Source organism: Pristiophorus japonicus, chromosome 7 (genome assembly GCF_044704955.1).
Source record: "Pristiophorus japonicus isolate sPriJap1 chromosome 7, sPriJap1.hap1, whole genome shotgun sequence".
Taxonomy (NCBI): domain Eukaryota; kingdom Metazoa; phylum Chordata; class Chondrichthyes; family Pristiophoridae; genus Pristiophorus; species Pristiophorus japonicus.
The window spans coordinates 15,937,736-15,963,466 of NC_091983.1; the positions used below are offsets into that span (position 1 = coordinate 15,937,736).

General features: G+C 51.3%; 17 non-coding genes across 17 annotated transcripts; all 17 read left to right on the forward strand.

The window, feature by feature from the left end:
- The first annotated feature begins 418 nt into the window (after positions 1-418).
- Positions 419-490, forward strand: trnam-cau (transfer RNA methionine (anticodon CAU)). The gene has a single exon. It is a non-coding gene; the product is annotated as a tRNA-Met (tRNA).
- A 3,828-nt stretch (positions 491-4,318) lies between these two features.
- On the forward strand, positions 4,319-4,390 carry trnam-cau (transfer RNA methionine (anticodon CAU)). Its single transcript has one exon. It is a non-coding gene; the product is annotated as a tRNA-Met (tRNA).
- A 1,233-nt stretch (positions 4,391-5,623) lies between these two features.
- trnam-cau (transfer RNA methionine (anticodon CAU)) lies at positions 5,624-5,695 on the forward strand. Its single transcript has one exon. It is a non-coding gene; the product is annotated as a tRNA-Met (tRNA).
- Positions 5,696-6,928: 1,233 nt separating this feature from the next.
- On the forward strand, positions 6,929-7,000 carry trnam-cau (transfer RNA methionine (anticodon CAU)). Its single transcript has one exon. It is a non-coding gene; the product is annotated as a tRNA-Met (tRNA).
- A 1,232-nt stretch (positions 7,001-8,232) lies between these two features.
- Positions 8,233-8,304, forward strand: trnam-cau (transfer RNA methionine (anticodon CAU)). Its single transcript has one exon. It is a non-coding gene; the product is annotated as a tRNA-Met (tRNA).
- A 1,233-nt stretch (positions 8,305-9,537) lies between these two features.
- Positions 9,538-9,609, forward strand: trnam-cau (transfer RNA methionine (anticodon CAU)). Its single transcript has one exon. It is a non-coding gene; the product is annotated as a tRNA-Met (tRNA).
- A 1,230-nt stretch (positions 9,610-10,839) lies between these two features.
- Positions 10,840-10,911, forward strand: trnam-cau (transfer RNA methionine (anticodon CAU)). The gene has a single exon. It is a non-coding gene; the product is annotated as a tRNA-Met (tRNA).
- Positions 10,912-12,143: 1,232 nt separating this feature from the next.
- trnam-cau (transfer RNA methionine (anticodon CAU)) lies at positions 12,144-12,215 on the forward strand. Its single transcript has one exon. It is a non-coding gene; the product is annotated as a tRNA-Met (tRNA).
- A 1,232-nt stretch (positions 12,216-13,447) lies between these two features.
- On the forward strand, positions 13,448-13,519 carry trnam-cau (transfer RNA methionine (anticodon CAU)). Its single transcript has one exon. It is a non-coding gene; the product is annotated as a tRNA-Met (tRNA).
- A 1,232-nt stretch (positions 13,520-14,751) lies between these two features.
- Positions 14,752-14,823, forward strand: trnam-cau (transfer RNA methionine (anticodon CAU)). Its single transcript has one exon. It is a non-coding gene; the product is annotated as a tRNA-Met (tRNA).
- Positions 14,824-16,055: 1,232 nt separating this feature from the next.
- Positions 16,056-16,127, forward strand: trnam-cau (transfer RNA methionine (anticodon CAU)). The gene has a single exon. It is a non-coding gene; the product is annotated as a tRNA-Met (tRNA).
- A 1,233-nt stretch (positions 16,128-17,360) lies between these two features.
- On the forward strand, positions 17,361-17,432 carry trnam-cau (transfer RNA methionine (anticodon CAU)). The gene has a single exon. It is a non-coding gene; the product is annotated as a tRNA-Met (tRNA).
- Positions 17,433-18,664: 1,232 nt separating this feature from the next.
- On the forward strand, positions 18,665-18,736 carry trnam-cau (transfer RNA methionine (anticodon CAU)). The gene has a single exon. It is a non-coding gene; the product is annotated as a tRNA-Met (tRNA).
- A 1,233-nt stretch (positions 18,737-19,969) lies between these two features.
- On the forward strand, positions 19,970-20,041 carry trnam-cau (transfer RNA methionine (anticodon CAU)). Its single transcript has one exon. It is a non-coding gene; the product is annotated as a tRNA-Met (tRNA).
- A 1,232-nt stretch (positions 20,042-21,273) lies between these two features.
- trnam-cau (transfer RNA methionine (anticodon CAU)) lies at positions 21,274-21,345 on the forward strand. The gene has a single exon. It is a non-coding gene; the product is annotated as a tRNA-Met (tRNA).
- A 2,536-nt stretch (positions 21,346-23,881) lies between these two features.
- trnam-cau (transfer RNA methionine (anticodon CAU)) lies at positions 23,882-23,953 on the forward strand. Its single transcript has one exon. It is a non-coding gene; the product is annotated as a tRNA-Met (tRNA).
- Positions 23,954-25,186: 1,233 nt separating this feature from the next.
- Positions 25,187-25,258, forward strand: trnam-cau (transfer RNA methionine (anticodon CAU)). The gene has a single exon. It is a non-coding gene; the product is annotated as a tRNA-Met (tRNA).
- The last annotated feature ends 473 nt before the right edge of the window (positions 25,259-25,731 follow it).

A 25,731-nucleotide genomic window follows, 5' to 3' on the forward strand; every position in this document is an offset into this window, starting at 1 on the left:
ATCTCTTGCCAAAGAGCGCCCTAAGTGGAGGAAGAGCATCCGGGAGGGCGCTGAGCACCTCGAGTCTCGCCGCCGAGAACATGCAGAAAACAAGCGCAGGCAGCGGAAGGAGCGTGCGGCAAACCAGACTCCCCACCCACCCTTTCCTTTAACCACTGTCTGCCCCAGCTGTGACAGAGACTGTAATTCCTGTATTGGACTGAACAGCCACCTGAGAACTCACTTTTAGAGTGGAAGCAAGTCTTCCTCGATTTCGAGGGGCTGCCTCTGGTGATGACTGGAGCAGTGGTTAATCACGCCCATCCACCACGTGACCCCGCGGCCCAATCCGCTCACTAGAGCAGCTGTCAATCACACGCAACCGCAGCCAGCCATGTCCAAGCACAAGGAGATGCAATTCATCAGTTCCAACACCAGCAGCAGAGTGGCGCAGCGGAAGCGTGCTGGGCCCATAACCCAGAGGTCGATGGATCGAAACCATCCTCTGCTAAAGGCAACTTTTAATGTGGTTGCAGCCAACACTTGCACTGCAACTAATCCCAGCCTTGACAAGGATGCATCTCTCAAATCATTCTCTTTCAATTAATTTGAGGAGCTTTGGCTGATAGAGCACACTCATAAAATATGAGCTTGATATTAAAAGTCTTATTGTTTCCTCTTCTTTTACTAAATAAGTTTGCTGATCTGCAAGCAAATCGGAATATGATGCTGTGGCAATTATTGGGATCTGGCTCAAAGGGCAGGCGTGGGCCGTAAATATAGCTGGATATCGGGTGTACATGAATGGTAGCAGTTGGGGTGGCAGTATTGGTTGAGGACAATGTTAGTGTTGACGAGAGAGGATGTCCTGTAAATATTGCAGGATACAGGCTGTTGGGCCTTCGGCCGCCGGAGGAAGACAGTGTTCCAAGATCAGGCCTTCAAATCTGGCACCAAGCTCATGGTATACAGGGCTGTAGTGATATCCGGCCTCCTGGGTGGCTCAGAGACATGGACCATATACAGCAATCACCTCAAATCACTGGAGAAATACCACAACATCCTGCAAATCCCCTGGGAGGATAGACGCTTCAACGTCAGTGCTCTCGATCAAGCCAACATCCCCAGCATCGAAGCACTGACCACACTCGACCAGCTCCATTGGGCGGGCCACATTGTCCGCATTCTTAACACAAGACTCCAAAAACAAGCGCTCTACTAGGAATCCTACACGGCAAGTGAGCCGCAGGTGGGAAGAGGGAACGTTTCAAGGACATCCTCAAAGCCTCCTTGATAAAGTGCAACATCCCCACCGACACCTGGGAATCTCTTGCCAAAGAGCGCCCTAAGTGGAGGAAGAGCATCCGGGAGGGCGCTAAGCACCTCGAGTCTCGCCGCCGAGAACATGCAGAAAACAAGCGCAGGCAGCGGAAGGAGCGTGCGGCAAACCAGACTCCCCACCCACCCTTTCCTTCAACCACTGTCTTCCCCAGCTGTGACAGAGACTGTAATTCCCGTATTGGACTGAACAGCCACCTGAGAACTCACATTTAGAGTGGAAGCAAGTCTTCCTCGATTTCGAGGGACTGCCTCTGGTGATGACTGGAGCAGTGGTTAATCACGCCCATCCACCACGTGACCCCGCGGCCCAATCCGCTCACTAGAGCAGCTGTCAATCACACGCAACCGCAGCCAGCCATGTCCCAGCACAAGGAGGTGCAATTCATTATTTCCAGCACCAGCAGCAGAGTGGCGCAGCGGAAGCGTGCTGGGAACCAGAGGTCGATGGATCGAAACCATCCTCTGCTAAAGGCAACTTTTAATGTGGTTGCAGCCAACACTTGCACTGCAACTAATCCCAGCCTTGACAAGGATGCATCTCCAAAATCATTCTCTTTCAATTAATTTGAGGAGTTTTGGCTGATAGAGCACACTCATAAAATATGAGCTTGATATTAAAAGTCTTATTGTTTCCTCTTCTTTTACTAAATAAGTTTGCTGATCTGCAAGCAAATCGGAATATGATGCTGTGGCAATTATTGGGATCTGGCTCAAAGGGCAGGCGTGGGCCGTAAATATAGCTGGATATCGGGTGTACATGAATGGTAGCAGTTGGGGTGGCAGTATTGGTTGAGGACAATGTTAGTGTTGACGAGAGAGGATGTCCTGTAAATATTGCAGGATACAGGCTGTTGGGCCTTCGGCCGCCGGAGGAAGACAGTGTTCCAAGATCAGGCCTTCAAATCTGGCACCAAGCTCATGGTATACAGGGCTGTAGTGATATCCGGCCTCCTGGGTGGCTCAGAGACATGGACCATATACAGCAATCACCTCAAATCGCTGGAGAAATACCACAACATCCTGCAAATCCCCTGGGAGGATAGACGCTTCAACGTCAGTGCTCTCGATCAAGCCAACATCCCCAGCATCGAAGCACTGACCACACTCGACCAGCTCCATTGGGCGGGCCACATTGTCCGCATTCTTAACACAAGACTCCAAAAACAAGCGCTCTACTAGGAATCCTACACGGCAAGTGAGCCGCAGGTGGGAAGAGGGAACGTTTCAAGGACATCCTCAAAGCCTCCTTGATAAAGTGCAACATCCCCACCGACACCTGGGAATCTCTTGCCAAAGAGCGCCCTAAGTGGAGGAAGAGCATCCGGGAGGGCGCTAAGCACCTCGAGTCTCGCCGCCGAGAACATGCAGAAAACAAGCGCAGGCAGCGGAAGGAGCGTGCGGCAAACCAGACTTCCCACCCACCCTTTCCTTCAACCACTGTCTTCCCCAGCTGTGACAGAGACTGTAATTCCCGTATTGGACTGAACAGCCACCTGAGAACTCACATTTAGAGTGGAAGCAAGTCTTCCTCGATTTCGAGGGACTGCCTCTGGTGATGACTGGAGCAGTGGTTAATCACGCCCATCCACCACGTGACCCCGCGGCCCAATCCGCTCACTAGAGCAGCTGTCAATCACACGCAACCGCAGCCAGCCATGTCCCAGCACAAGGAGGTGCAATTCATCAGTTCCAACACCAGCAGCAGAGTGGCGCAGCGGAAGCGTGCTGGGAACCAGAGGTCGATGGATCGAAACCATCCTCTGCTAAAGGCAACTTTTAATGTGGTTGCAGCCAACACTTGCACTGCAACTAATCCCAGCCTTGACAAGGATGCATCTCTAAAATCATTCTCTTTCAATTAATTTGAGGAGTTTTGGCTGATAGAGCACACTCATAAAATATGAGCTTGATATTAAAAGTCTTATTGTTTCCTCTTCTTTTACTAAATAAGTTTGCTGATCTGCAAGCAAATCGGAATATGATGCTGTGGCAATTATTGGGATCTGGCTCAAAGGGCAGGCGTGGGCCGTAAATATAGCTGGATATCGGGTGTACATGAATGGTAGCAGTTGGGGTGGCAGTATTGGTTGAGGACAATGTTAGTGTTGACGAGAGAGGATGTCCTGTAAATATTGCAGGATACAGGCTGTTGGGCCTTCGGCCGCCGGAGGAAGACAGTGTTCCAAGATCAGGCCTTCAAATCTGGCACCAAGCTCATGGTATACAGGGCTGTAGTGATATCCGGCCTCCTGGGTGGCTCAGAGACATGGACCATATACAGCAATCACCTCAAATCACTGGAGAAATACCACAACATCCTGCAAATCCCCTGGGAGGATAGACGCTTCAACGTCAGTGCTCTCGATCAAGCCAACATCCCCAGCATCGAAGCACTGACCACACTCGACCAGCTCCATTGGGCGGGCCACATTGTCCGCATTCTTAACACAAGACTCCAAAAACAAGCGCTCTACTAGGAATCCTACACGGCAAGTGAGCCGCAGGTGGGAAGAGGGAACGTTTCAAGGACATCCTCAAAGCCTCCTTGATAAAGTGCAACATCCCCACCGACACCTGGGAATCTCTTGCCAAAGAGCGCCCTAAGTGGAGGAAGAGCATCCGGGAGGGCGCTAAGCACCTCGAGTCTCGCCGCCGAGAACATGCAGAAAACAAGCGCAGGCAGCGGAAGGAGCGTGCGGCAAACCAGACTTCCCACCCACCCTTTCCTTCAACCACTGTCTTCCCCAGCTGTGACAGAGACTGTAATTCCCGTATTGGACTGAACAGCCACCTGAGAACTCACATTTAGAGTGGAAGCAAGTCTTCCTCGATTTCGAGGGACTGCCTCTGGTGATGACTGGAGCAGTGGTTAATCACGCCCATCCACCACGTGACCCCGCGGCCCAATCCGCTCACTAGAGCAGCTGTCAATCACACGCAACCGCAGCCAGCCATGTCCCAGCACAAGGAGGTGCAATTCATTATTTCCAGCACCAGCAGCAGAGTGGCGCAGCGGAAGCGTGCTGGGCCCATAACCCAGAGGTCGATGGATCGAAACCATCCTCTGCTAAAGGCAACTTTTAATGTGGTTGCAGCCAACACTTGCACTGCAACTAATCCCAGCCTTGACAAGGATGCATCTCTAAAATCATTCTCTTTCAATTAATTTGAGGAGTTTTGGCTGATAGAGCACACTCATAAAATATGAGCTTGATATTAAAAGTCTTATTGTTTCCTCTTCTTTTACTAAATAAGTTTTGCTGATCTGCAAGCAAATCGGAATATGATGCTGTGGCAATAACTGGGATCTGGCTCAAAGGGCAGGCGTGGGCCGTAAATATAGCTGGATATCGGGTGTACATGAATGGTAGCAGTTGGGGTGGCAGTATTGGTTAAGGACAATGTTAGTGTTGACGAGAGAGGATGTCCTGTAAATATTGCAGGATACAGGCTGTTGGGCCTTCGGCCGCCGGAGGAAGACAGTGTTCCAAGATCAGGCCTTCAAATCTGGCACCAAGCTCATGGTATACAGGGCTGTAGTGATATCCGGCCTCCTGGGTGGCTCAGAGACATGGACCATATACAGCAATCACCTCAAATCGCTGGAGAAATACCACAACATCCTGCAAATCCCCTGGGAGGATAGACGCTTCAACGTCAGTGCTCTCGATCAAGCCAACATCCCCAGCATCGAAGCACTGACCACACTCGACCAGCTCCATTGGGCGGGCCACATTGTCCGCATTCTCGACACAAGACTCCCAAAACAAGCGCTCTACTAGGAATCCTAGACGGCAAGTGAGCCGCAGGTGGGCAGAGGGAACGTTTCAAGGACATCCTTAAAGCCTCCTTGATAAAGTGCAACATCCCCACCGACACCTGGGAATCTCTTGCCAAAGAGCGCCCTAAGTGGAGGAAGAGCATCCGGGAGGGCGCTGAGCACCTCGAGTCTCGCCGCCGAGAACATGCAGAAAACAAGCGCAGGCAGCGGAAGGAGCGTGCGGCAAACCAGACTCCCCACCCACCCTTTCCTTCAACCACTGTCTGCCCCAGCTGTGACAGAGACTGTAATTCCTGTATTGGACTGAACAGCCACCTGAGAACTCACTTTTAGAGTGGAAGCAAGTCTTCCTCGATTTCGAGGGGCTGCCTCTGGTGATGACTGGAGCAGTGGTTAATCACGCCCATCCACCACGTGACCCCGCGGCCCAATCCGCTCACTAGAGCAGCTGTCAATCACACGCAACCGCAGCCAGCCATGTCCAAGCACAAGGAGGTGCAATTCATCAGTTCCAACACCAGCAGCAGAGTGGCGCAGCGGAAGCGTGCTGGGCCCATAACCCAGAGGTCGATGGATCGAAACCATCCTCTGCTAAAGGCAACTTTTAATGTGGTTGCAGCCAACACTTGCACTGCAACTAATCCCAGCCTTGACAAGGATGCATCTCCAAAATCATTCTCTTTCAATTAATTTGAGGAGCTTTGGCTGATAGAGCACACTCATAAAATATGAGCTTGATATTAAAAGTCTTATTGTTTCCTCTTCTTTTACTAAATAAGTTTTGCTGATCTGCAAGCAAATCGGAATATGATGCTGTGGCAATAACTGGGATCTGGCTCAAAGGGCAGGCGTGGGCCGTAAATATAGCTGGATATCGGGTGTACATGAATGGTAGCAGTTGGGGTGGCAGTATTGGTTAAGGACAATGTTAGTGTTGACGAGAGAGGATGTCCTGTAAATATTGCAGGATACAGGCTGTTGGACCTTCGGCCGCCGGAGGAAGACAGTGTTCCAAGATCAGGCCTTCAAATCTGGCACCAAGCTCATGGTATACAGGGCTGTAGTGATATCCGGCCTCCTGGGTGGCTCAGAGACATGGACCATATACAGCAATCACCTCAAATCACTGGAGAAATACCACAACATCCTGCAAATCCCCTGGGAGGATAGACGCTTCAACGTCAGTGCTCTCGATCAAGCCAACATCCCCAGCATCGAAGCACTGACCACACTCGACCAGCTCCATTGGGCGGGCCACATTGTCCGGATTCTCGACACAAGACTCCCAAAACAAGCGCTCTACTAGGAATCCTAGACGGCAAGTGAGCCGCAGGTGGGCAGAGGGTACGTTTCAAGGACATCCTCAAAGCCTCCTTGATAAAGTGCAACATCCCCACCGACACCTGGGAATCTCTTGCCAAAGAGCGCCCTAAGTGGAGGAAGAGCATCCGGGAGGGCGCTGAGCACCTCGAGTCTCGCCGCCGAGAACATGCAGAAAACAAGCGCAGGCAGCGGAAGGAGCGTGCGGCAAACCAGACTCCCCACCCACCCTTTCCTTTAACCACTGTCTGCCCCAGCTGTGACAGAGACTGTAATTCCTGTATTGGACTGAACAGCCACCTGAGAACTCACTTTTAGAGTGGAAGCAAGTCTTCCTCGATTTCGAGGGGCTGCCTCTGGTGATGACTGGAGCAGTGGTTAATCACGCCCATCCACCACGTGACCCCGCGGCCCAATCCGCTCACTAGAGCAGCTGTCAATCACACGCAACCGCAGCCAGCCATGTCCAAGCACAAGGAGGTGCAATTCATCAGTTCCAACACCAGCAGCAGAGTGGCGCAGCGGAAGCGTGCTGGGCCCATAACCCAGAGGTCGATGGATCGAAACCATCCTCTGCTAAAGGCAACTTTTAATGTGGTTGCAGCCAACACTTGCACTGCAACTAATCCCAGCCTTGACAAGGATGCATCTCTCAAATCATTCTCTTTCAATTAATTTGAGGAGCTTTGGCTGATAGAGCACACTCATAAAATATGAGCTTGATATTAAAAGTCTTATTGTTTCCTCTTCTTTTACTAAATAAGTTTGCTGATCTGCAAGCAAATCGGAATATGATGCTGTGGCAATAATTGGGATCTGGCTCAAAGGGCAGGCGTGGGCCGTAAATATAGCTGGATATCGGGTGTACATGAATGGTAGCAGTTGGGGTGGCAGTATTGGTTGAGGACAATGTTAGTGTTGACGAGAGAGGATGTCCTGTAAATATTGCAGGATACAGGCTGTTGGGCCTTCGGCCGCCGGAGGAAGACAGTGTTCCAAGATCAGGCCTTCAAATCTGGCACCAAGCTCATGGTATACAGGGCTGTAGTGATATCCGGCCTCCTGGGTGGCTCAGAGACATGGACCATATACAGCAATCACCTCAAATCACTGGAGAAATACCACAACATCCTGCAAATCCCCTGGGAGGATAGACGCTTCAACGTCAGTGCTCTCGATCAAGCCAACATCCCCAGCATCGAAGCACTGACCACACTCGACCAGCTCCATTGGGCGGGCCACATTGTCCGGATTCTCGACACAAGACTCCCAAAACAAGCGCTCTACTAGGAATCCTAGACGGCAAGTGAGCCGCAGGTGGGCAGAGGGAACGTTTCAAGGACATCCTTAAAGCCTCCTTGATAAAGTGCAACATCCCCACCGACACCTGGGAATCTCTTGCCAAAGAGCGCCCTAAGTGGAGGAAGAGCATCCGGGAGGGCGCTGAGCACCTCGAGTCTCGCCGCCGAGAACATGCAGAAAACAAGCGCAGGCAGCGGAAGGAGCGTGCGGCAAACCAGACTCCCCACCCACCCTTTCCTTCAACCACTGTCTGCCCCAGCTGTGACAGAGACTGTAATTCCTGTATTGGACTGAACAGCCACCTGAGAACTCACTTTTAGAGTGGAAGCAAGTCTTCCTCGATTTCGAGGGGCTGCCTCTGGTGATGACTGGAGCAGTGGTTAATCACGCCCATCCACCACGTGACCCCGCGGCCCAATCCGCTCACTAGAGCAGCTGTCAATCACACGCAACCGCAGCCAGCCATGTCCAAGCACAAGGAGGTGCAATTCATCAGTTCCAACACCAGCAGCAGAGTGGCGCAGCGGAAGCGTGCTGGGCCCATAACCCAGAGGTCGATGGATCGAAACCATCCTCTGCTAAAGGCAACTTTTAATGTGGTTGCAGCCAACACTTGCACTGCAACTAATCCCAGCCTTGACAAGGATGCATCTCCAAAATCATTCTCTTTCAATTAATTTGAGGAGCTTTGGCTGATAGAGCACACTCATAAAATATGAGCTTGATATTAAAAGTCTTATTGTTTCCTCTTCTTTTACTAAATAAGTTTTGCTGATCTGCAAGCAAATCGGAATATGATGCTGTGGCAATAACTGGGATCTGGCTCAAAGGGCAGGCGTGGGCCGTAAATATAGCTGGATATCGGGTGTACATGAATGGTAGCAGTTGGGGTGGCAGTATTGGTTAAGGACAATGTTAGTGTTGACGAGAGAGGATGTCCTGTAAATATTGCAGGATACAGGCTGTTGGGCCTTCGGCCGCCGGAGGAAGACAGTGTTCCAAGATCAGGCCTTCAAATCTGGCACCAAGCTCATGGTATACAGGGCTGTAGTGATATCCGGCCTCCTGGGTGGCTCAGAGACATGGACCATATACAGCAATCACCTCAAATCACTGGAGAAATACCACAACATCCTGCAAATCCCCTGGGAGGATAGACGCTTCAACGTCAGTGCTCTCGATCAAGCCAACATCCCCAGCATCGAAGCACTGACCACACTCGACCAGCTCCATTGGGCGGGCCACATTGTCCGGATTCTCGACACAAGAATCCCAAAACAAGCGCTCTACTAGGAATCCTAGACGGCAAGTGAGCCGCAGGTGGGCAGAGGGTACGTTTCAAGGACATCCTCAAAGCCTCCTTGATAAAGTGCAACATCCCCACCGACACCTGGGAATCTCTTGCCAAAGAGCGCCCTAAGTGGAGGAAGAGCATCCGGGAGGGCGCTGAGCACCTCGGGTCTCGCCGCCGAGAACATGCAGAAAACAAGCGCAGGCAGCGGAAGGAGCGTGCGGCAAACCAGACTCCCCACCCACCCTTTCCTTTAACCACTGTCTGCCCCAGCTGTGACAGAGACTGTAATTCCTGTATTGGACTGAACAGCCACCTGAGAACTCACTTTTAGAGTGGAAGCAAGTCTTCCTCGATTTCGAGGGGCTGCCTCTGGTGATGACTGGAGCAGTGGTTAATCACGCCCATCCACCACGTGACCCCGCGGCCCAATCCGCTCACTAGAGCAGCTGTCAATCACACGCAACCGCAGCCAGCCATGTCCAAGCACAAGGAGGTGCAATTCATCAGTTCCAACACCAGGAGCAGAGTGGCGCAGCGGAAGCGTGCTGGGCCCATAACCCAGAGGTCGATGGATCGAAACCATCCTCTGCTAAAGGCAACTTTTAATGTGGTTGCAGCCAACTTGCACTGCAACTAATCCCAGCCTTGACAAGGATGCATCTCTCAAATCATTCTCTTTCAATTAATTTGAGGAGCTTTGGCTGATAGAGCACACTCATAAAATATGAGCTTGATATTAAAAGTCTTATTGTTTCCTCTTCTTTTACTAAATAAGTTTGCTGATCTGCAAGCAAATCGGAATATGATGCTGTGGCAATAATTGGGATCTGGCTCAAAGGGCAGGCGTGGGCCGTAAATATAGCTGGATATCGGGTGTACATGAATGGTAGCAGTTGGGGTGGCAGTATTGGTTGAGGACAATGTTAGTGTTGACGAGAGAGGATGTCCTGTAAATATTGCAGGATACAGGCTGTTGGGCCTTCGGCCGCCGGAGGAAGACAGTGTTCCAAGATCAGGCCTTCAAATCTGGCACCAAGCTCATGGTATACAGGGCTGTAGTGATATCCGGCCTCCTGGGTGGCTCAGAGACATGGACCATATACAGCAATCACCTCAAATCACTGGAGAAATACCACAACATCCTGCAAATCCCCTGGGAGGATAGACGCTTCAACGTCAGTGCTCTCGATCAAGCCAACATCCCCAGCATCGAAGCACTGACCACACTCGACCAGCTCCATTGGGCGGGCCACATTGTCCGCATTCTTAACACAAGACTCCAAAAACAAGCGCTCTACTAGGAATCCTACACGGCAAGTGAGCCGCAGGTGGGAAGAGGGAACGTTTCAAGGACATCCTCAAAGCCTCCTTGATAAAGTGCAACATCCCCACCGACACCTGGGAATCTCTTGCCAAAGAGCGCCCTAAGTGGAGGAAGAGCATCCGGGAGGGCGCTAAGCACCTCGAGTCTCGCCGCCGAGAACATGCAGAAAACAAGCGCAGGCAGCGGAAGGAGCGTGCGGCAAACCAGACTTCCCACCCACCCTTTCCTTCAACCACTGTCTTCCCCAGCTGTGACAGAGACTGTAATTCCCGTATTGGACTGAACAGCCACCTGAGAACTCACATTTAGAGTGGAAGCAAGTCTTCCTCGATTTCGAGGGACTGCCTCTGGTGATGACTGGAGCAGTGGTTAATCACGCCCATCCACCACGTGACCCCGCGGCCCAATCCGCTCACTAGAGCAGCTGTCAATCACACGCAACCGCAGCCAGCCATGTCCCAGCACAAGGAGGTGCAATTCATCAGTTCCAACACCAGCAGCAGAGTGGCGCAGCGGAAGCGTGCTGGGCCCATAACCCAGAGGTCGATGGATCGAAACCATCCTCTGCTAAAGGCAACTTTTAATGTGGTTGCAGCCAACACTTGCACTGCAACTAATCCCAGCCTTGACAAGGATGCATCTCTAAAATCATTCTCTTTCAATTAATTTGAGGAGTTTTGGCTGATAGAGCACACTCATAAAATATGAGCTTGATATTAAAAGTCTTATTGTTTCCTCTTCTTTTACTAAATAAGTTTGCTGATCTGCAAGCAAATCGGAATATGATGCTGTGGCAATTATTGGGATCTGGCTCAAAGGGCAGGCGTGGGCCGTAAATATAGCTGGATATCGGGTGTACATGAATGGTAGCAGTTGGGGTGGCAGTGTTGGTTAAGGACAATGTTAGTGTTGACGAGAGAGGATGTCCTGTAAATATTGCAGGATACAGGCTGTTGGGCCTTCGGCCGCCGGAGGAAGACAGTGTTCCAAGATCAGGCCTTTAAATCTGGCACCAAGCTCATGGTATACAGGGCTGTAGTGATATCCGGCCTCCTGGGTGGCTCAGAGACATGGACCATATACAGCAATCACCTCAAATCGCTGGAGAAATACCACAACATCCTGCAAATCCCCTGGGAGGATAGACGCTTCAACGTCAGTGCTCTCGATCAAGCCAACATCCCCAGCATCGAAGCACTGACCACACTCGACCAGCTCCATTGGGCGGGCCACATTGTCCGGATTCTCGACACAAGACTCCCAAAACAAGCGCTCTACTAGGAATCCTAGACGGCAAGTGAGCCGCAGGTGGGCAGAGGGAACGTTTCAAGGACATCCTCAAAGCCTCCTTGATAAAGTGCAACATCCCCACCGACACCTGGGAATCTCTTGCCAAAGAGCGCCCTAAGTGGAGGAAGAGCATCCGGGAGGGCGCTGAGCACCTCGAGTCTCGCCGCCGAGAACATGCAGAAAACAAGCGCAGGCAGCGGAAGGAGCGTGCGGCAAACCAGACTCCCCACCCACCCTTTCCTTTAACCACTGTCTGCCCCAGCTGTGACAGAGACTGTAATTCCTGTATTGGACTGAACAGCCACCTGAGAACTCACTTTTAGAGTGGAAGCAAGTCTTCCTCGATTTCGAGGGGCTGCCTCTGGTGATGACTGGAGCAGTGGTTAATCACGCCCATCCACCACGTGACCCCGCGGCCCAATCCGCTCACTAGAGCAGCTGTCAATCACACGCAACCGCAGCCAGCCATGTCCCAGCACAAGGAGGTGCAATTCATCAGTTCCAACACCAGCAGCAGAGTGGCGCAGCGGAAGCGCGCTGGGCCCATAACCCAGAGGTCGATGGATCGAAACCATCCTCTGCTAAAGGCAACTTTTAATGTGGTTGCAGCCAACACTTGCACTGCAACTAATCCCAGCCTTGACAAGGATGCATCTCTCAAATCATTCTCTTTCAATTAATTTGAGGAGCTTTGGCTGATAGAGCACACTCATAAAATATGAGCTTGATATTAAAAGTCTTATTGTTTCCTCTTCTTTTACTAAATAAGTTTGCTGATCTGCAAGCAAATCGGAATATGATGCTGTGGCAATAATTGGGATCTGGCTCAAAGGGCAGGCGTGGGCCGTAAATATAGCTGGATATCGGGTGTACATGAATGGTAGCAGTTGGGTTGGCAGTATTGGTTGAGGACAATGTTAGTGTTGACGAGAGAGGATGTCCTGTAAATATTGCAGGATACAGGCTGTTGGGCCTTCGGCCGCCGGAGGAAGACAGTGTTCCAAGATCAGGCCTTCAAATCTGGCACCAAGCTCATGGTATACAGGGCTGTAGTGATATCCGGCCTCCTGGGTGGCTCAGAGACATGGACCATATACAGCAATCACCTCAAATCACTGGAGAAATACCACAACATCCTGCAAATCCCCTGGGAGGATAGACGCTTCAACGTCAGTGCTCTCGATCAAGCCAACATCCCCAGCATCGAAGCACTGACCACACTCGACCAGCTCCATTGGGCGGGCCACATTGTCCGCATTCTTAACACAAGACTCCAAAAACAAGCGCTCTACTAGGAATCCTAGACGGCAAGTGAGCCGCAGGTGGGAAGAGGGAACGTTTCAAGGACATCCTCAAAGCCTCCTTGATAAAGTGCAACATCCCCACCGACACCTGGGAATCTCTTGCCAAAGAGCGCCCTAAGTGGAGGAAGAGCATCCGGGAGGGCGCTGAGCACCTCGAGTCTCGCCGCCGAGAACATGCAGAAAACAAGCGCAGGCAGCGGAAGGAGCGTGCGGCAAACCAGACTTCCCACCCACCCTTTCCTTCAACCACTGTCTTCCCCAGCTGTGACAGAGACTGTAATTCCCGTATTGGACTGAACAGCCACCTGAGAACTCACATTTAGAGTGGAAGCAAGTCTTCCTCGATTTCGAGGGACTGCCTCTGGTGATGACTGGAGCAGTGGTTAATCACGCCCATCCACCACGTGACCCCGCGGCCCAATCCGCTCACTAGAGCAGCTGTCAATCACACGCAACCGCAGCCAGCCATGTCCCAGCACAAGGAGGTGCAATTCATTATTTCCAGCACCAGCAGCAGAGTGGCGCAGCGGAAGCGTGCTGGGCCCATAACCCAGAGGTCGATGGATCGAAACCATCCTCTGCTAAAGGCAACTTTTAATGTGGTTGCAGCCAACACTTGCACTGCAACTAATCCCAGCCTTGACAAGGATGCATCTCTAAAATCATTCTCTTTCAATTAATTTGAGGAGTTTTGGCTGATAGAGCACACTCATAAAATATGAGCTTGATATTAAAAGTCTTATTGTTTCCTCTTCTTTTACTAAATAAGTTTGCTGATCTGCAAGCAAATCGGAATATGATGCTGTGGCAATTATTGGGATCTGGCTCAAAGGGCAGGCGTGGGCCGTAAATATAGCTGGATATCGGGTGTACATGAATGGTAGCAGTTGGGGTGGCAGTGTTGGTTAAGGACAATGTTAGTGTTGACGAGAGAGGATGTCCTGTAAATATTGCAGGATACAGGCTGTTGGGCCTTCGGCCGCCGGAGGAAGACAGTGTTCCAAGATCAGGCCTTCAAATCTGGCACCAAGCTCATGGTATACAGGGCTGTAGTGATATCCGGCCTCCTGGGTGGCTCAGAGACATGGACCATATACAGCAATCACCTCAAATCGCTGGAGAAATACCACAACATCCTGCAAATCCCCTGGGAGGATAGACGCTTCAACGTCAGTGCTCTCGATCAAGCCAACATCCCCAGCATCGAAGCACTGACCACACTCGACCAGCTCCATTGGGCGGGCCACATTGTCCGCATTCTTAACACAAGACTCCAAAAACAAGCGCTCTACTAGGAATCCTACACGGCAAGTGAGCCGCAGGTGGGAAGAGGGAACGTTTCAAGGACATCCTCAAAGCCTCCTTGATAAAGTGCAACATCCCCACCGACACCTGGGAATCTCTTGCCAAAGAGCGCCCTAAGTGGAGGAAGAGCATCCGGGAGGGCGCTGAGCACCTCGAGTCTCGCCGCCGAGAACATGCAGAAAACAAGCGCAGGCAGCGGAAGGAGCGTGCGGCAAACCAGACTTCCCACCCACCCTTTCCTTCAACCACTGTCTTCCCCAGCTGTGACAGAGACTGTAATTCCCGTATTGGACTGAACAGCCACCTGAGAACTCACATTTAGAGTGGAAGCAAGTCTTCCTCGATTTCGAGGGACTGCCTCTGGTGATGACTGGAGCAGTGGTTAATCACGCCCATCCACCACGTGACCCCGCGGCCCAATCCGCTCACTAGAGCAGCTGTCAATCACACGCAACCGCAGCCAGCCATGTCCCAGCACAAGGAGGTGCAATTCATTATTTCCAGCACCAGCAGCAGAGTGGCGCAGCGGAAGCGTGCTGGGCCCATAACCCAGAGGTCGATGGATCGAAACCATCCTCTGCTAAAGGCAACTTTTAATGTGGTTGCAGCCAACACTTGCACTGCAACTAATCCCAGCCTTGACAAGGATGCATCTCCAAAATCATTCTCTTTCAATTAATTTGAGGAGCTTTGGCTGATAGAGCACACTCATAAAATATGAGCTTGATATTAAAAGTCTTATTGTTTCCTCTTCTTTTACTAAATAAGTTTGCTGATCTGCAAGCAAATCGGAATATGATGCTGTGGCAATTATTGGGATCTGGCTCAAAGGGCAGGCGTGGGCCGTAAATATAGCTGGATATCGGGTGTACATGAATGGTAGCAGTTGGGGTGGCAGTGTTGGTTAAGGACAATGTTAGTGTTGACGAGAGAGGATGTCCTGTAAATATTGCAGGATACAGGCTGTTGGGCCTTCGGCCGCCGGAGGAAGACAGTGTTCCAAGATCAGGCCTTCAAATCTGGCACCAAGCTCATGGTATACAGGGCTGTAGTGATATCCGGCCTCCTGGGTGGCTCAGAGACATGGACCATATACAGCAATCACCTCAAATCGCTGGAGAAATACCACAACATCCTGCAAATCCCCTGGGAGGATAGACGCTTCAACGTCAGTGCTCTCGATCAAGCCAACATCCCCAGCATCGAAGCACTGACCACACTCGACCAGCTCCATTGGGCGGGCCACATTGTCCGCATTCTCGACACAAGACTCCCAAAACAAGCGCTCTACTAGGAATCCTACACGGCAAGTGAGCCGCAGGTGGGCAGAGGGAACGTTTCAAGCACATCCTCAAAGCCTCCTTGATAAAGTGCAACATCCCCACCGACACCTGGGAATCTCTTGCCAAAGAGCGCCCTAAGTGGAGGAAGAGCATCCGGGAGGGCGCTGAGCACCTCGAGTCTCGCCGCCGAGAACATGCAGAAAACAAGCGCAGGCAGCGGAAGGAGCGTGCGGCAAACCAGACTCCCCACCCACCCTTTCCTTTAACCACTGTCTGCCCCAGCTGTGACAGAGACTGTAATTCCTGTATTGGACTGAACAGCCACCTGAGAACTCACTTTTAGAGTGGAAGCAAGTCTTCCTCGATTTCGAGGGGCTGCCTCTGGTGATGACTGGAGCAGTGGTTAATCACGCCCATCCACCACGTGACCCCGCGGCCCAATCCGCTCACTAGAGCAGCTGTCAATCACACGCAACCGCAGCCAGCCATGTCCAAGCACAAGGAGGTGCAATTCATCAGTTCCAACACCAGCAGCAGAGTGGCGCAGCGGAAGCGTGCTGGGCCCATAACCCAGAGGTCGATGGATCGAAACCATCCTCTGCTAAAGGCAACTTTTAATGTGGTTGCAGCCAACACTTGCACTGCAACTAATCCCAGCCTTGACAAGGATGCATCTCTAAAATCATTCTCTTTCAATTAATTTGAGGAGCTTTGGCTGATAGAGCACACTCATAAAATATGAGCTTGATATTAAAAGTCTTATTGTTTCCTCTTCTTTTACTAAATAAGTTTTGCTGATCTGCAAGCAAATCGGAATATGATGCTGTGGCAATAACTGGGATCTGGCTCAAAGGGCAGGCGTGGGCCGTAAATATAGCTGGATATCGGGTGTACATGAATGGTAGCAGTTGGGGTGGCAGTATTGGTTAAGGACAATGTTAGTGTTGACGAGGGAGGATGTCCTGTAAATATTGCAGGATACAGGCTGTTGGGCCTTCGGCCGCCGGAGGAAGACAGTGTTCCAAGATCAGGCCTTCAAATCTGGCACCAAGCTCATGGTATACAGGGCTGTAGTGATATCCGGCCTCCTGGGTGGCTCAGAGACATGGACCATATACAGCAATCACCTCAAATCGCTGGAGAAATACCACAACATCCTGCAAATCCCCTGGGAGGATAGACGCTTCAACGTCAGTGCTCTCGATCAAGCCAACATCCCCAGCATCGAAGCACTGACCACACTCGACCAGCTCCATTGGGCGGGCCACATTGTCCGCATTCTCGACACAAGACTCCCAAAACAAGCGCTCTACTAGGAATCCTACACGGCAAGTGAGCCGCAGGTGGGCAGAGGGAACGTTTCAAGGACATCCTCAAAGCCTCCTTGATAAAGTGCAACATCCCCACCGACACCTGGGAATCTCTTGCCAAAGAGCGCCCTAAGTGGAGGAAGAGCATCCGGGAGGGCGCTGAGCACCTCGAGTCTCGCCGCCGAGAACATGCAGAAAACAAGCGCAGGCAACGGAAGGAGCGTGCGGCAAACCAGACTCCCCACCCACCCTTTCCTTTAACCACTGTCTGCCCCAGCTGTGACAGAGACTGTAATTCCTGTATTGGACTGAACAGCCACCTGAGAACTCACTTTTAGAGTGGAAGCAAGTCTTCCTCGATTTCGAGGGGCTGCCTCTGGTGATGACTGGAGCAGTGGTTAATCACGCCCATCCACCACGTGACCCCGCGGCCCAATCCGCTCACTAGAGCAGCTGTCAATCACACGCAACCGCAGCCAGCCATGTCCAAGCACAAGGAGGTGCAATTCATCAGTTCCAACACCAGGAGCAGAGTGGCGCAGCGGAAGCGTGCTGGGCCCATAACCCAGAGGTCGATGGATCGAAACCATCCTCTGCTAAAGGCAACTTTTAATGTGGTTGCAGCCAACACTTGCACTGCAACTAATCCCAGCCTTGACAAGGATGCATCTCTAAAATCATTCTCTTTCAATTAATTTGAGGAGTTTTGGCTGATAGAGCACACTCATAAAATATGAGCTTGATATTAAAAGTCTTATTGTTTCCTCTTCTTTTACTAAATAAGTTTGCTGATCTGCAAGCAAATCGGAATATGATGCTGTGGCAATTATTGGGATCTGGCTCAAAGGGCAGGCGTGGGCCGTAAATATAGCTGGATATCGGGTGTACATGAATGGTAGCAGTTGGGGTGGCAGTATTGGTTGAGGACAATGTTAGTGTTGACGAGAGAGGATGTCCTGTAAATATTGCAGGATACAGGCTGTTGGGCCTTCGGCCGCCAGAGGAAGACAGTGTTCCAAGATCAGGCCTTCAAATCTGGCACCAAGCTCATGGTATACAGGGCTGTAGTGATATCCGGCCTCCTGGGTGGCTCAGAGACATGGACCATATACAGCAATCACCTCAAATCACTGGAGAAATACCACAACATCCTGCAAATCCCCTGGGAGGATAGACGCTTCAACGTCAGTGCTCTCGATCAAGCCAACATCCCCAGCATCGAAGCACTGACCACACTCGACCAGCTCCATTGGGCGGGCCACATTGTCCGCATTCTTAACACAAGACTCCAAAAACAAGCGCTCTACTAGGAATCCTACACGGCAAGTGAGCCGCAGGTGGGAAGAGGGAACGTTTCAAGGACATCCTCAAAGCCTCCTTGATAAAGTGCAACATCCCCACCGACACCTGGGAATCTCTTGCCAAAGAGCGCCCTAAGTGGAGGAAGAGCATCCGGGAGGGCGCTGAGCACCTCGAGTCTCGCCGCCGAGAACATGCAGAAAACAAGCGCAGGCAGCGGAAGGAGCGTGCGGCAAACCAGACTTCCCACCCACCCTTTCCTTCAACCACTGTCTTCCCCAGCTGTGACAGAGACTGTAATTCCCGTATTGGACTGAACAGCCACCTGAGAACTCACATTTAGAGTGGAAGCAAGTCTTCCTCGATTTCGAGGGACTGCCTCTGGTGATGACTGGAGCAGTGGTTAATCACGCCCATCCACCACGTGACCCCGCGGCCCAATCCGCTCACTAGAGCAGCTGTCAATCACACGCAACCGCAGCCAGCCATGTCCCAGCACAAGGAGGTGCAATTCATTATTTCCAGCACCAGCAGCAGAGTGGCGCAGCGGAAGCGTGCTGGGCCCATAACCCAGAGGTCGATGGATCGAAACCATCCTCTGCTAAAGGCAACTTTTAATGTGGTTGCAGCCAACACTTGCACTGCAACTAATCCCAGCCTTGACAAGGATGCATCTCTAAAATCATTCTCTTTCAATTAATTTGAGGAGTTTTGGCTGATAGAGCACACTCATAAAATATGAGCTTGATATTAAAAGTCTTATTGTTTCCTCTTCTTTTACTAAATAAGTTTTGCTGATCTGCAAGCAAATCGGAATATGATGCTGTGGCAATAACTGGGATCTGGCTCAAAGGGCAGGCGTGGGCCGTAAATATAGCTGGATATCGGGTGTACATGAATGGTAGCAGTTGGGGTGGCAGTATTGGTTAAGGACAATGTTAGTGTTGACGAGGGAGGATGTCCTGTAAATATTGCAGGATACAGGCTGTTGGGCCTTCGGCCGCCGGAGGAAGACAGTGTTCCAAGATCAGGCCTTCAAATCTGGCACCAAGCTCATGGTATACAGGGCTGTAGTGATATCCGGCCTCCTGGGTGGCTCAGAGACATGGACCATATACAGCAATCACCTCAAATCGCTGGAGAAATACCACAACATCCTGCAAATCCCCTGGGAGGATAGACGCTTCAACGTCAGTGCTCTCGATCAAGCCAACATCCCCAGCATCGAAGCACTGACCACACTCGACCAGCTCCATTGGGCGGGCCACATTGTCCGCATTCTCGACACAAGACTCCCAAAACAAGCGCTCTACTAGGAATCCTACACGGCAAGTGAGCCGCAGGTGGGCAGAGGGAACGTTTCAAGGACATCCTCAAAGCCTCCTTGATAAAGTGCAACATCCCCACCGACACCTGGGAATCTCTTGCCAAAGAGCGCCCTAAGTGGAGGAAGAGCATCCGGGAGGGCGCTGAGCACCTCGAGTCTCGCCGCCGAGAACATGCAGAAAACAAGCGCAGGCAGCGGAAGGAGCGTGCGGCAAACCAGACTCCCCACCCACCCTTTCCTTTAACCACTGTCTGCCCCAGCTGTGACAGAGACTGTAATTCCTGTATTGGACTGAACAGCCACCTGAGAACTCACTTTTAGAGTGGAAGCAAGTCTTCCTCGATTTCGAGGGGCTGCCTCTGGTGATGACTGGAGCAGTGGTTAATCACGCCCATCCACCACGTGACCCCGCGGCCCAATCCGCTCACTAGAGCAGCTGTCAATCACACGCAACCGCAGCCAGCCATGTCCAAGCACAAGGAGGTGCAATTCATCAGTTCCAACACCAGGAGCAGAGTGGCGCAGCGGAAGCGTGCTGGGCCCATAACCCAGAGGTCGATGGATCGAAACCATCCTCTGCTAAAGGCAACTTTTAATGTGGTTGCAGCCAACACTTGCACTGCAACTAATCCCAGCCTTGACAAGGATGCATCTCTAAAATCATTCTCTTTCAATTAATTTGAGGAGTTTTGGCTGATAGAGCACACTCATAAAATATGAGCTTGATATTAAAAGTCTTATTGTTTCCTCTTCTTTTACTAAATAAGTTTGCTGATCTGCAAGCAAATCGGAATATGATGCTGTGGCAATTATTGGGATCTGGCTCAAAGGGCAGGCGTGGGCCGTAAATATAGCTGGATATCGGGTGTACATGAATGGTAGCAGTTGGGGTGGCAGTATTGGTTGAGGACAATGTTAGTGTTGACGAGAGAGGATGTCCTGTAAATATTGCAGGATACAGGCTGTTGGGCCTTCGGCCGCCAGAGGAAGACAGTGTTCCAAGATCAGGCCTTCAAATCTGGCACCAAGCTCATGGTATACAGGGCTGTAGTGATATCCGGCCTCCTGGGTGGCTCAGAGACATGGACCATATACAGCAATCACCTCAAATCACTGGAGAAATACCACAACATCCTGCAAATCCCCTGGGAGGATAGACGCTTCAACGTCAGTGCTCTCGATCAAGCCAACATCCCCAGCATCGAAGCACTGACCACACTCGACCAGCTCCATTGGGCGGGCCACATTGTCCGCATTCTTAACACAAGACTCCAAAAACAAGCGCTCTACTAGGAATCCTACACGGCAAGTGAGCCGCAGGTGGGAAGAGGGAACGTTTCAAGGACATCCTCAAAGCCTCCTTGATAAAGTGCAACATCCCCACCGACACCTGGGAATCTCTTGCCAAAGAGCGCCCTAAGTGGAGGAAGAGCATCCGGGAGGGCGCTGAGCACCTCGAGTCTCGCCGCCGAGAACATGCAGAAAACAAGCGCAGGCAGCGGAAGGAGCGTGCGGCAAACCAGACTTCCCACCCACCCTTTCCTTCAACCACTGTCTTCCCCAGCTGTGACAGAGACTGTAATTCCCGTATTGGACTGAACAGCCACCTGAGAACTCACATTTAGAGTGGAAGCAAGTCTTCCTCGATTTCGAGGGACTGCCTCTGGTGATGACTGGAGCAGTGGTTAATCACGCCCATCCACCACGTGACCCCGCGGCCCAATCCGCTCACTAGAGCAGCTGTCAATCACACGCAACCGCAGCCAGCCATGTCCCAGCACAAGGAGGTGCAATTCATTATTTACAGCACCAGCAGCAGAGTGGCGCAGCGGAAGCGTGCTGGGCCCATAACCCAGAGGTCGATGGATCGAAACCATCCTCTGCTAAAGGCAACTTTTAATGTGGTTGCAGCCAACACTTGCACTGCAACTAATCCCAGCCTTGACAAGGATGCATCTCTCAAATCATTCTCTTTCAATTAATTTGAGGAGCTTTGGCTGATAGAGCACACTCATAAAATATGAGCTTGATATTAAAAGTCTTATTGTTTCCTCTTCTTTTACTAAATAAGTTTGCTGATCTGCAAGCAAATCGGAATATGATGCTGTGGCAATTATTGGGATCTGGCTCAAAGGGCAGGCGTGGGCCGTAAATATAGCTGGATATCGGGTGTACATGAATGGTAGCAGTTGGGGTGGCAGTGTTGGTTAAGGACAATGTTAGTGTTGACGAGAGAGGATGTCCTGTAAATATTGCAGGATACAGGCTGTTGGGCCTTCGGCCGCCGGAGGAAGACAGTGTTCCAAGATCAGGCCTTCAAATCTGGCACCAAGCTCATGGTATACAGGGCTGTAGTGATATCCGGCCTCCTGGGTGGCTCAGAGACATGGACCATATACAGCAATCACCTCAAATCGCTGGAGAAATACCACAACATCCTGCAAATCCCCTGGAAGGATAGACGCTTCAACGTCAGTGCTCTCGATCAAGCCAACATCCCCAGCATCGAAGCACTGACCACACTCGACCAGCTCCATTGGGCGGGCCACATTGTCCGCATTCTCGACACAAGACTCCCAAAACAAGCGCTCTACTAGGAATCCTAGACGGCAAGTGAGCCGCAGGTGGGCAGAGGGAACGTTTCAAGGACATCCTCAAAGCCTCCTTGATAAAGTGCAACATCCCCACCGACACCTGGGAATCTCTTGCCAAAGAGCGCCCTAAGTGGAGGAAGAGCATCCGGGAGGGCGCTGAGCACCTCGAGTCTCGCCGCCGAGAACATGCAGAAAACAAGCGCAGGCAGCGGAAGGAGCGTGCGGCAAACCAGACTCCCCACCCACCCTTTCCTTTAACCACTGTCTGCCCCAGCTGTGACAGAGACTGTAATTCCTGTATTGGACTGAACAGCCACCTGAGAACTCACTTTTAGAGTGGAAGCAAGTCTTCCTCGATTTCGAGGGGCTGCCTCTGGTGATGACTGGAGCAGTGGTTAATCACGCCCATCCACCACGTGACCCCGCGGCCCAATCCGCTCACTAGAGCAGCTGTCAATCACACGCAACCGCAGCCAGCCATGTCCAAGCACAAGGAGGTGCAATTCATCAGTTCCAACACCAGCAGCAGAGTGGCGCAGCGGAAGCGTGCTGGGCCCATAACCCAGAGGTCGATGGATCGAAATCATCCTCTGCTAAAGGCAACTTTTAATGTGGTTGCAGCCAACACTTGCACTGCAACTAATCCCAGCCTTGACAAGGATGCATCTCTCAAATCATTCTCTTTCAATTAATTTGAGGAGCTTTGGCTGATAGAGCACACTCATAAAATATGAGCTTGATATTAAAAGTCTTATTGTTTCCTCTTCTTTTACTAAATAAGTTTGCTGATCTGCAAGCAAATCGGAATATGATGCTGTGGCAATTATTGGGATCTGGCTCAAAGGGCAGGCGTGGGCCGTAAATATAGCTGGATATCGGGTGTACATGAATGGTAGCAGTTGGGGTGGCAGTATTGGTTGAGGACAATGTTAGTGTTGACGAGAGAGGATGTCCTGTAAATATTGCAGGATACAGGCTGTTGGGCCTTCGGCCGCCAGAGGAAGACAGTGTTCCAAGATCAGGCCTTCAAATCTGGCACCAAGCTCATGGTATACAGGGCTGTAGTGATATCCGGCCTCCTGGGTGGCTCAGAGACATGGACCATATACAGCAATCACCTCAAATCACTGGAGAAATACCACAACATCCTGCAAATCCCCTGGGAGGATAGACGCTTCAACGTCAGTGCTCTCGATCAAGCCAACATCCCCAGCATCGAAGCACTGACCACACTCGACCAGCTCCATTGGGCGGGCCACATTGTCCGCATTCTCGACACAAGACTCCCAAAACAAGCGCTCTACTAGGAATCCTAGACGGCAAGTGAGCCGCAGGTGGGCAGAGGGAACGTTTCAAGGACATCCTCAAAGCCTCCTTGATAAAGTGCAACATCCCCACCGACACCTGGGAATCTCTTGCCAAAGAGCGCCCTAAGTGGAGGAAGAGCATCCGGGAGGGCGCTGAGCACCTCGAGTCTCGCCGCCGAGAACATGCAGAAAACAAGCGCAGGCAGCGGAAGGAGCGTGCGGCAAACCAGACTCCCCACCCACCCTTTCTTTTAACCACTGTCTGCCCCAGCTGTGACAGAGACTGTAATTCCTGTATTGGACTGAACAGCCACCTGAGAACTCACTTTTAGAGTGGAAGCAAGTCTTCCTCGATTTCGAGGGACTGCCTCTGGTGATGACTGGAGCAGTGGTTAATCACGCCCATCCACCACGTGACCCCGCGGCCCAATCCGCTCACTAGAGCAGCTGTCAATCACACGCAACCGCAGCCAGCCATGTCCCAGCACAAGGAGGTGCAATTCATCATTTCCAACACCAGCAGCAGAGTGGCGCAGCGGAAGCGTGCTGGGCCCATAACCCAGAGGTCGATGGATCGAAACCATCCTCTGCTAAAGGCAACTTTTAATGTGGTTGCAGCCAACACTTGCACTGCAACTAATCCCAGCCTTGACAAGGATGCATCTCTCAAATCATTCTCTTTCAATTAATTTGAGGAGCTTTGGCTGATAGAGCACACTCATAAAATATGAGCTTGATATTAAAAGTCTTATTGTTTCCTCTTCTTTTACTAAATAAGTTTTGCTGATCTGCAAGCAAATCGGAATATGATGCTGTGGCAATAACTGGGATCTGGCTCAAAGGGCAGGCGTGGGCCGTAAATATAGCTGGATATCGGGTGTACATGAATGGTAGCAGTTGAGGTGGCAGTATTGGTTAAGGACAATGTTAGTGTTGACGAGAGAGGATGTCCTGTAAATATTGCAGGATACAGGCTGTTGGGCCTTCGGCCGCCGGAGGAAGACAGTGTTCCAAGATCAGGCCTTCAAATCTGGCACCAAGCTCATGGTATACAGGGCTGTAGTGATATCCGGCCTCCTGGGTGGCTCAGAGACATGGACCATATACAGCAATCACCTCAAATCGCTGGAGAAATACCACAACATCCTGCAAATCCCCTGGGAGGATAGACGCTTCAACGTCAGTGCTCTCGATCAAGCCAACATCCCCAGCATCGAAGCACTGACCACACTCGACCAGCTCCATTGGGCGGGCCACATTGTCCGCATTCTCGACACAAGACTCCCAAAACAAGCGCTCTACTAGGAATCCTAGACGGCAAGTGAGCCGCAGGTGGGCAGAGGGAACGTTTCAAGGACATCCTCAAAGCCTCCTTGATAAAGTGCAACATCCCCACCGACACCTGGGAATCTCTTGCCAAAGAGCGCCCTAAGTGGAGGAAGAGCATCCGGGAGGGCGCTGAGCACCTCGAGTCTCGCCGCCGAGAACATGCAGAAAACAAGCGCAGGCAGCGGAAGGAGCGTGCGGCAAACCAGACTCCCCACCCACCCTTTCTTTTAACCACTGTCTGCCCCAGCTGTGACAGGGACTGTAATTCCTGTATTGGACTGAACAGCCACCTGAGAACTCACTTTTAGAGTGGAAGCAAGTCTTCCTCGATTTCGAGGGACTGCCTCTGGTGATGACTGGAGCAGTGGTTAATCACGCCCATCCACCACGTGACCCCGCGGCCCAATCCGCTCACTAGAGCAGCTGTCAATCACACGCAACCGCAGCCAGCCATGTCCCAGCACAAGGAGGTGCAATTCATTATTTCCAACACCAGCAGCAGAGTGGCGCAGCGGAAGCGTGCTGGGCCCATAACCCAGAGGTCGATGGATCGAAACCATCCTCTGCTAAAGGCAACTTTTAATGTGGTTGCAGCCAACACTTGCACTGCAACTAATCCCAGCCTTGACAAGGATGCATCTCTAAAATCATTCTCTTTCAATTAATTTGAGGAGCTTTGGCTGATAGAGCACACTCATAAAATATGAGCTTGATATTAAAAGTCTTATTGTTTCCTCTTCTTTTACTAAATAAGTTTTGCTGATCTGCAAGCAAATCGGAATATGATGCTGTGGCAATAACTGGGATCTGGCTCAAAGGGCAGGCGTGGGCCGTAAATATAGCTGGATATCGGGTGTACATGAATGGTAGCAGTTGAGGTGGCAGTATTGGTTAAGGACAATGTTAGTGTTGACGAGAGAGGATGTCCTGTAAATATTGCAGGATACAGGCTGTTGGGCCTTCGGCCGCCGGAGGAAGACAGTGTTCCAAGATCAGGCCTTCAAATCTGGCACCAAGCTCATGGTATACAGGGCTGTAGTGA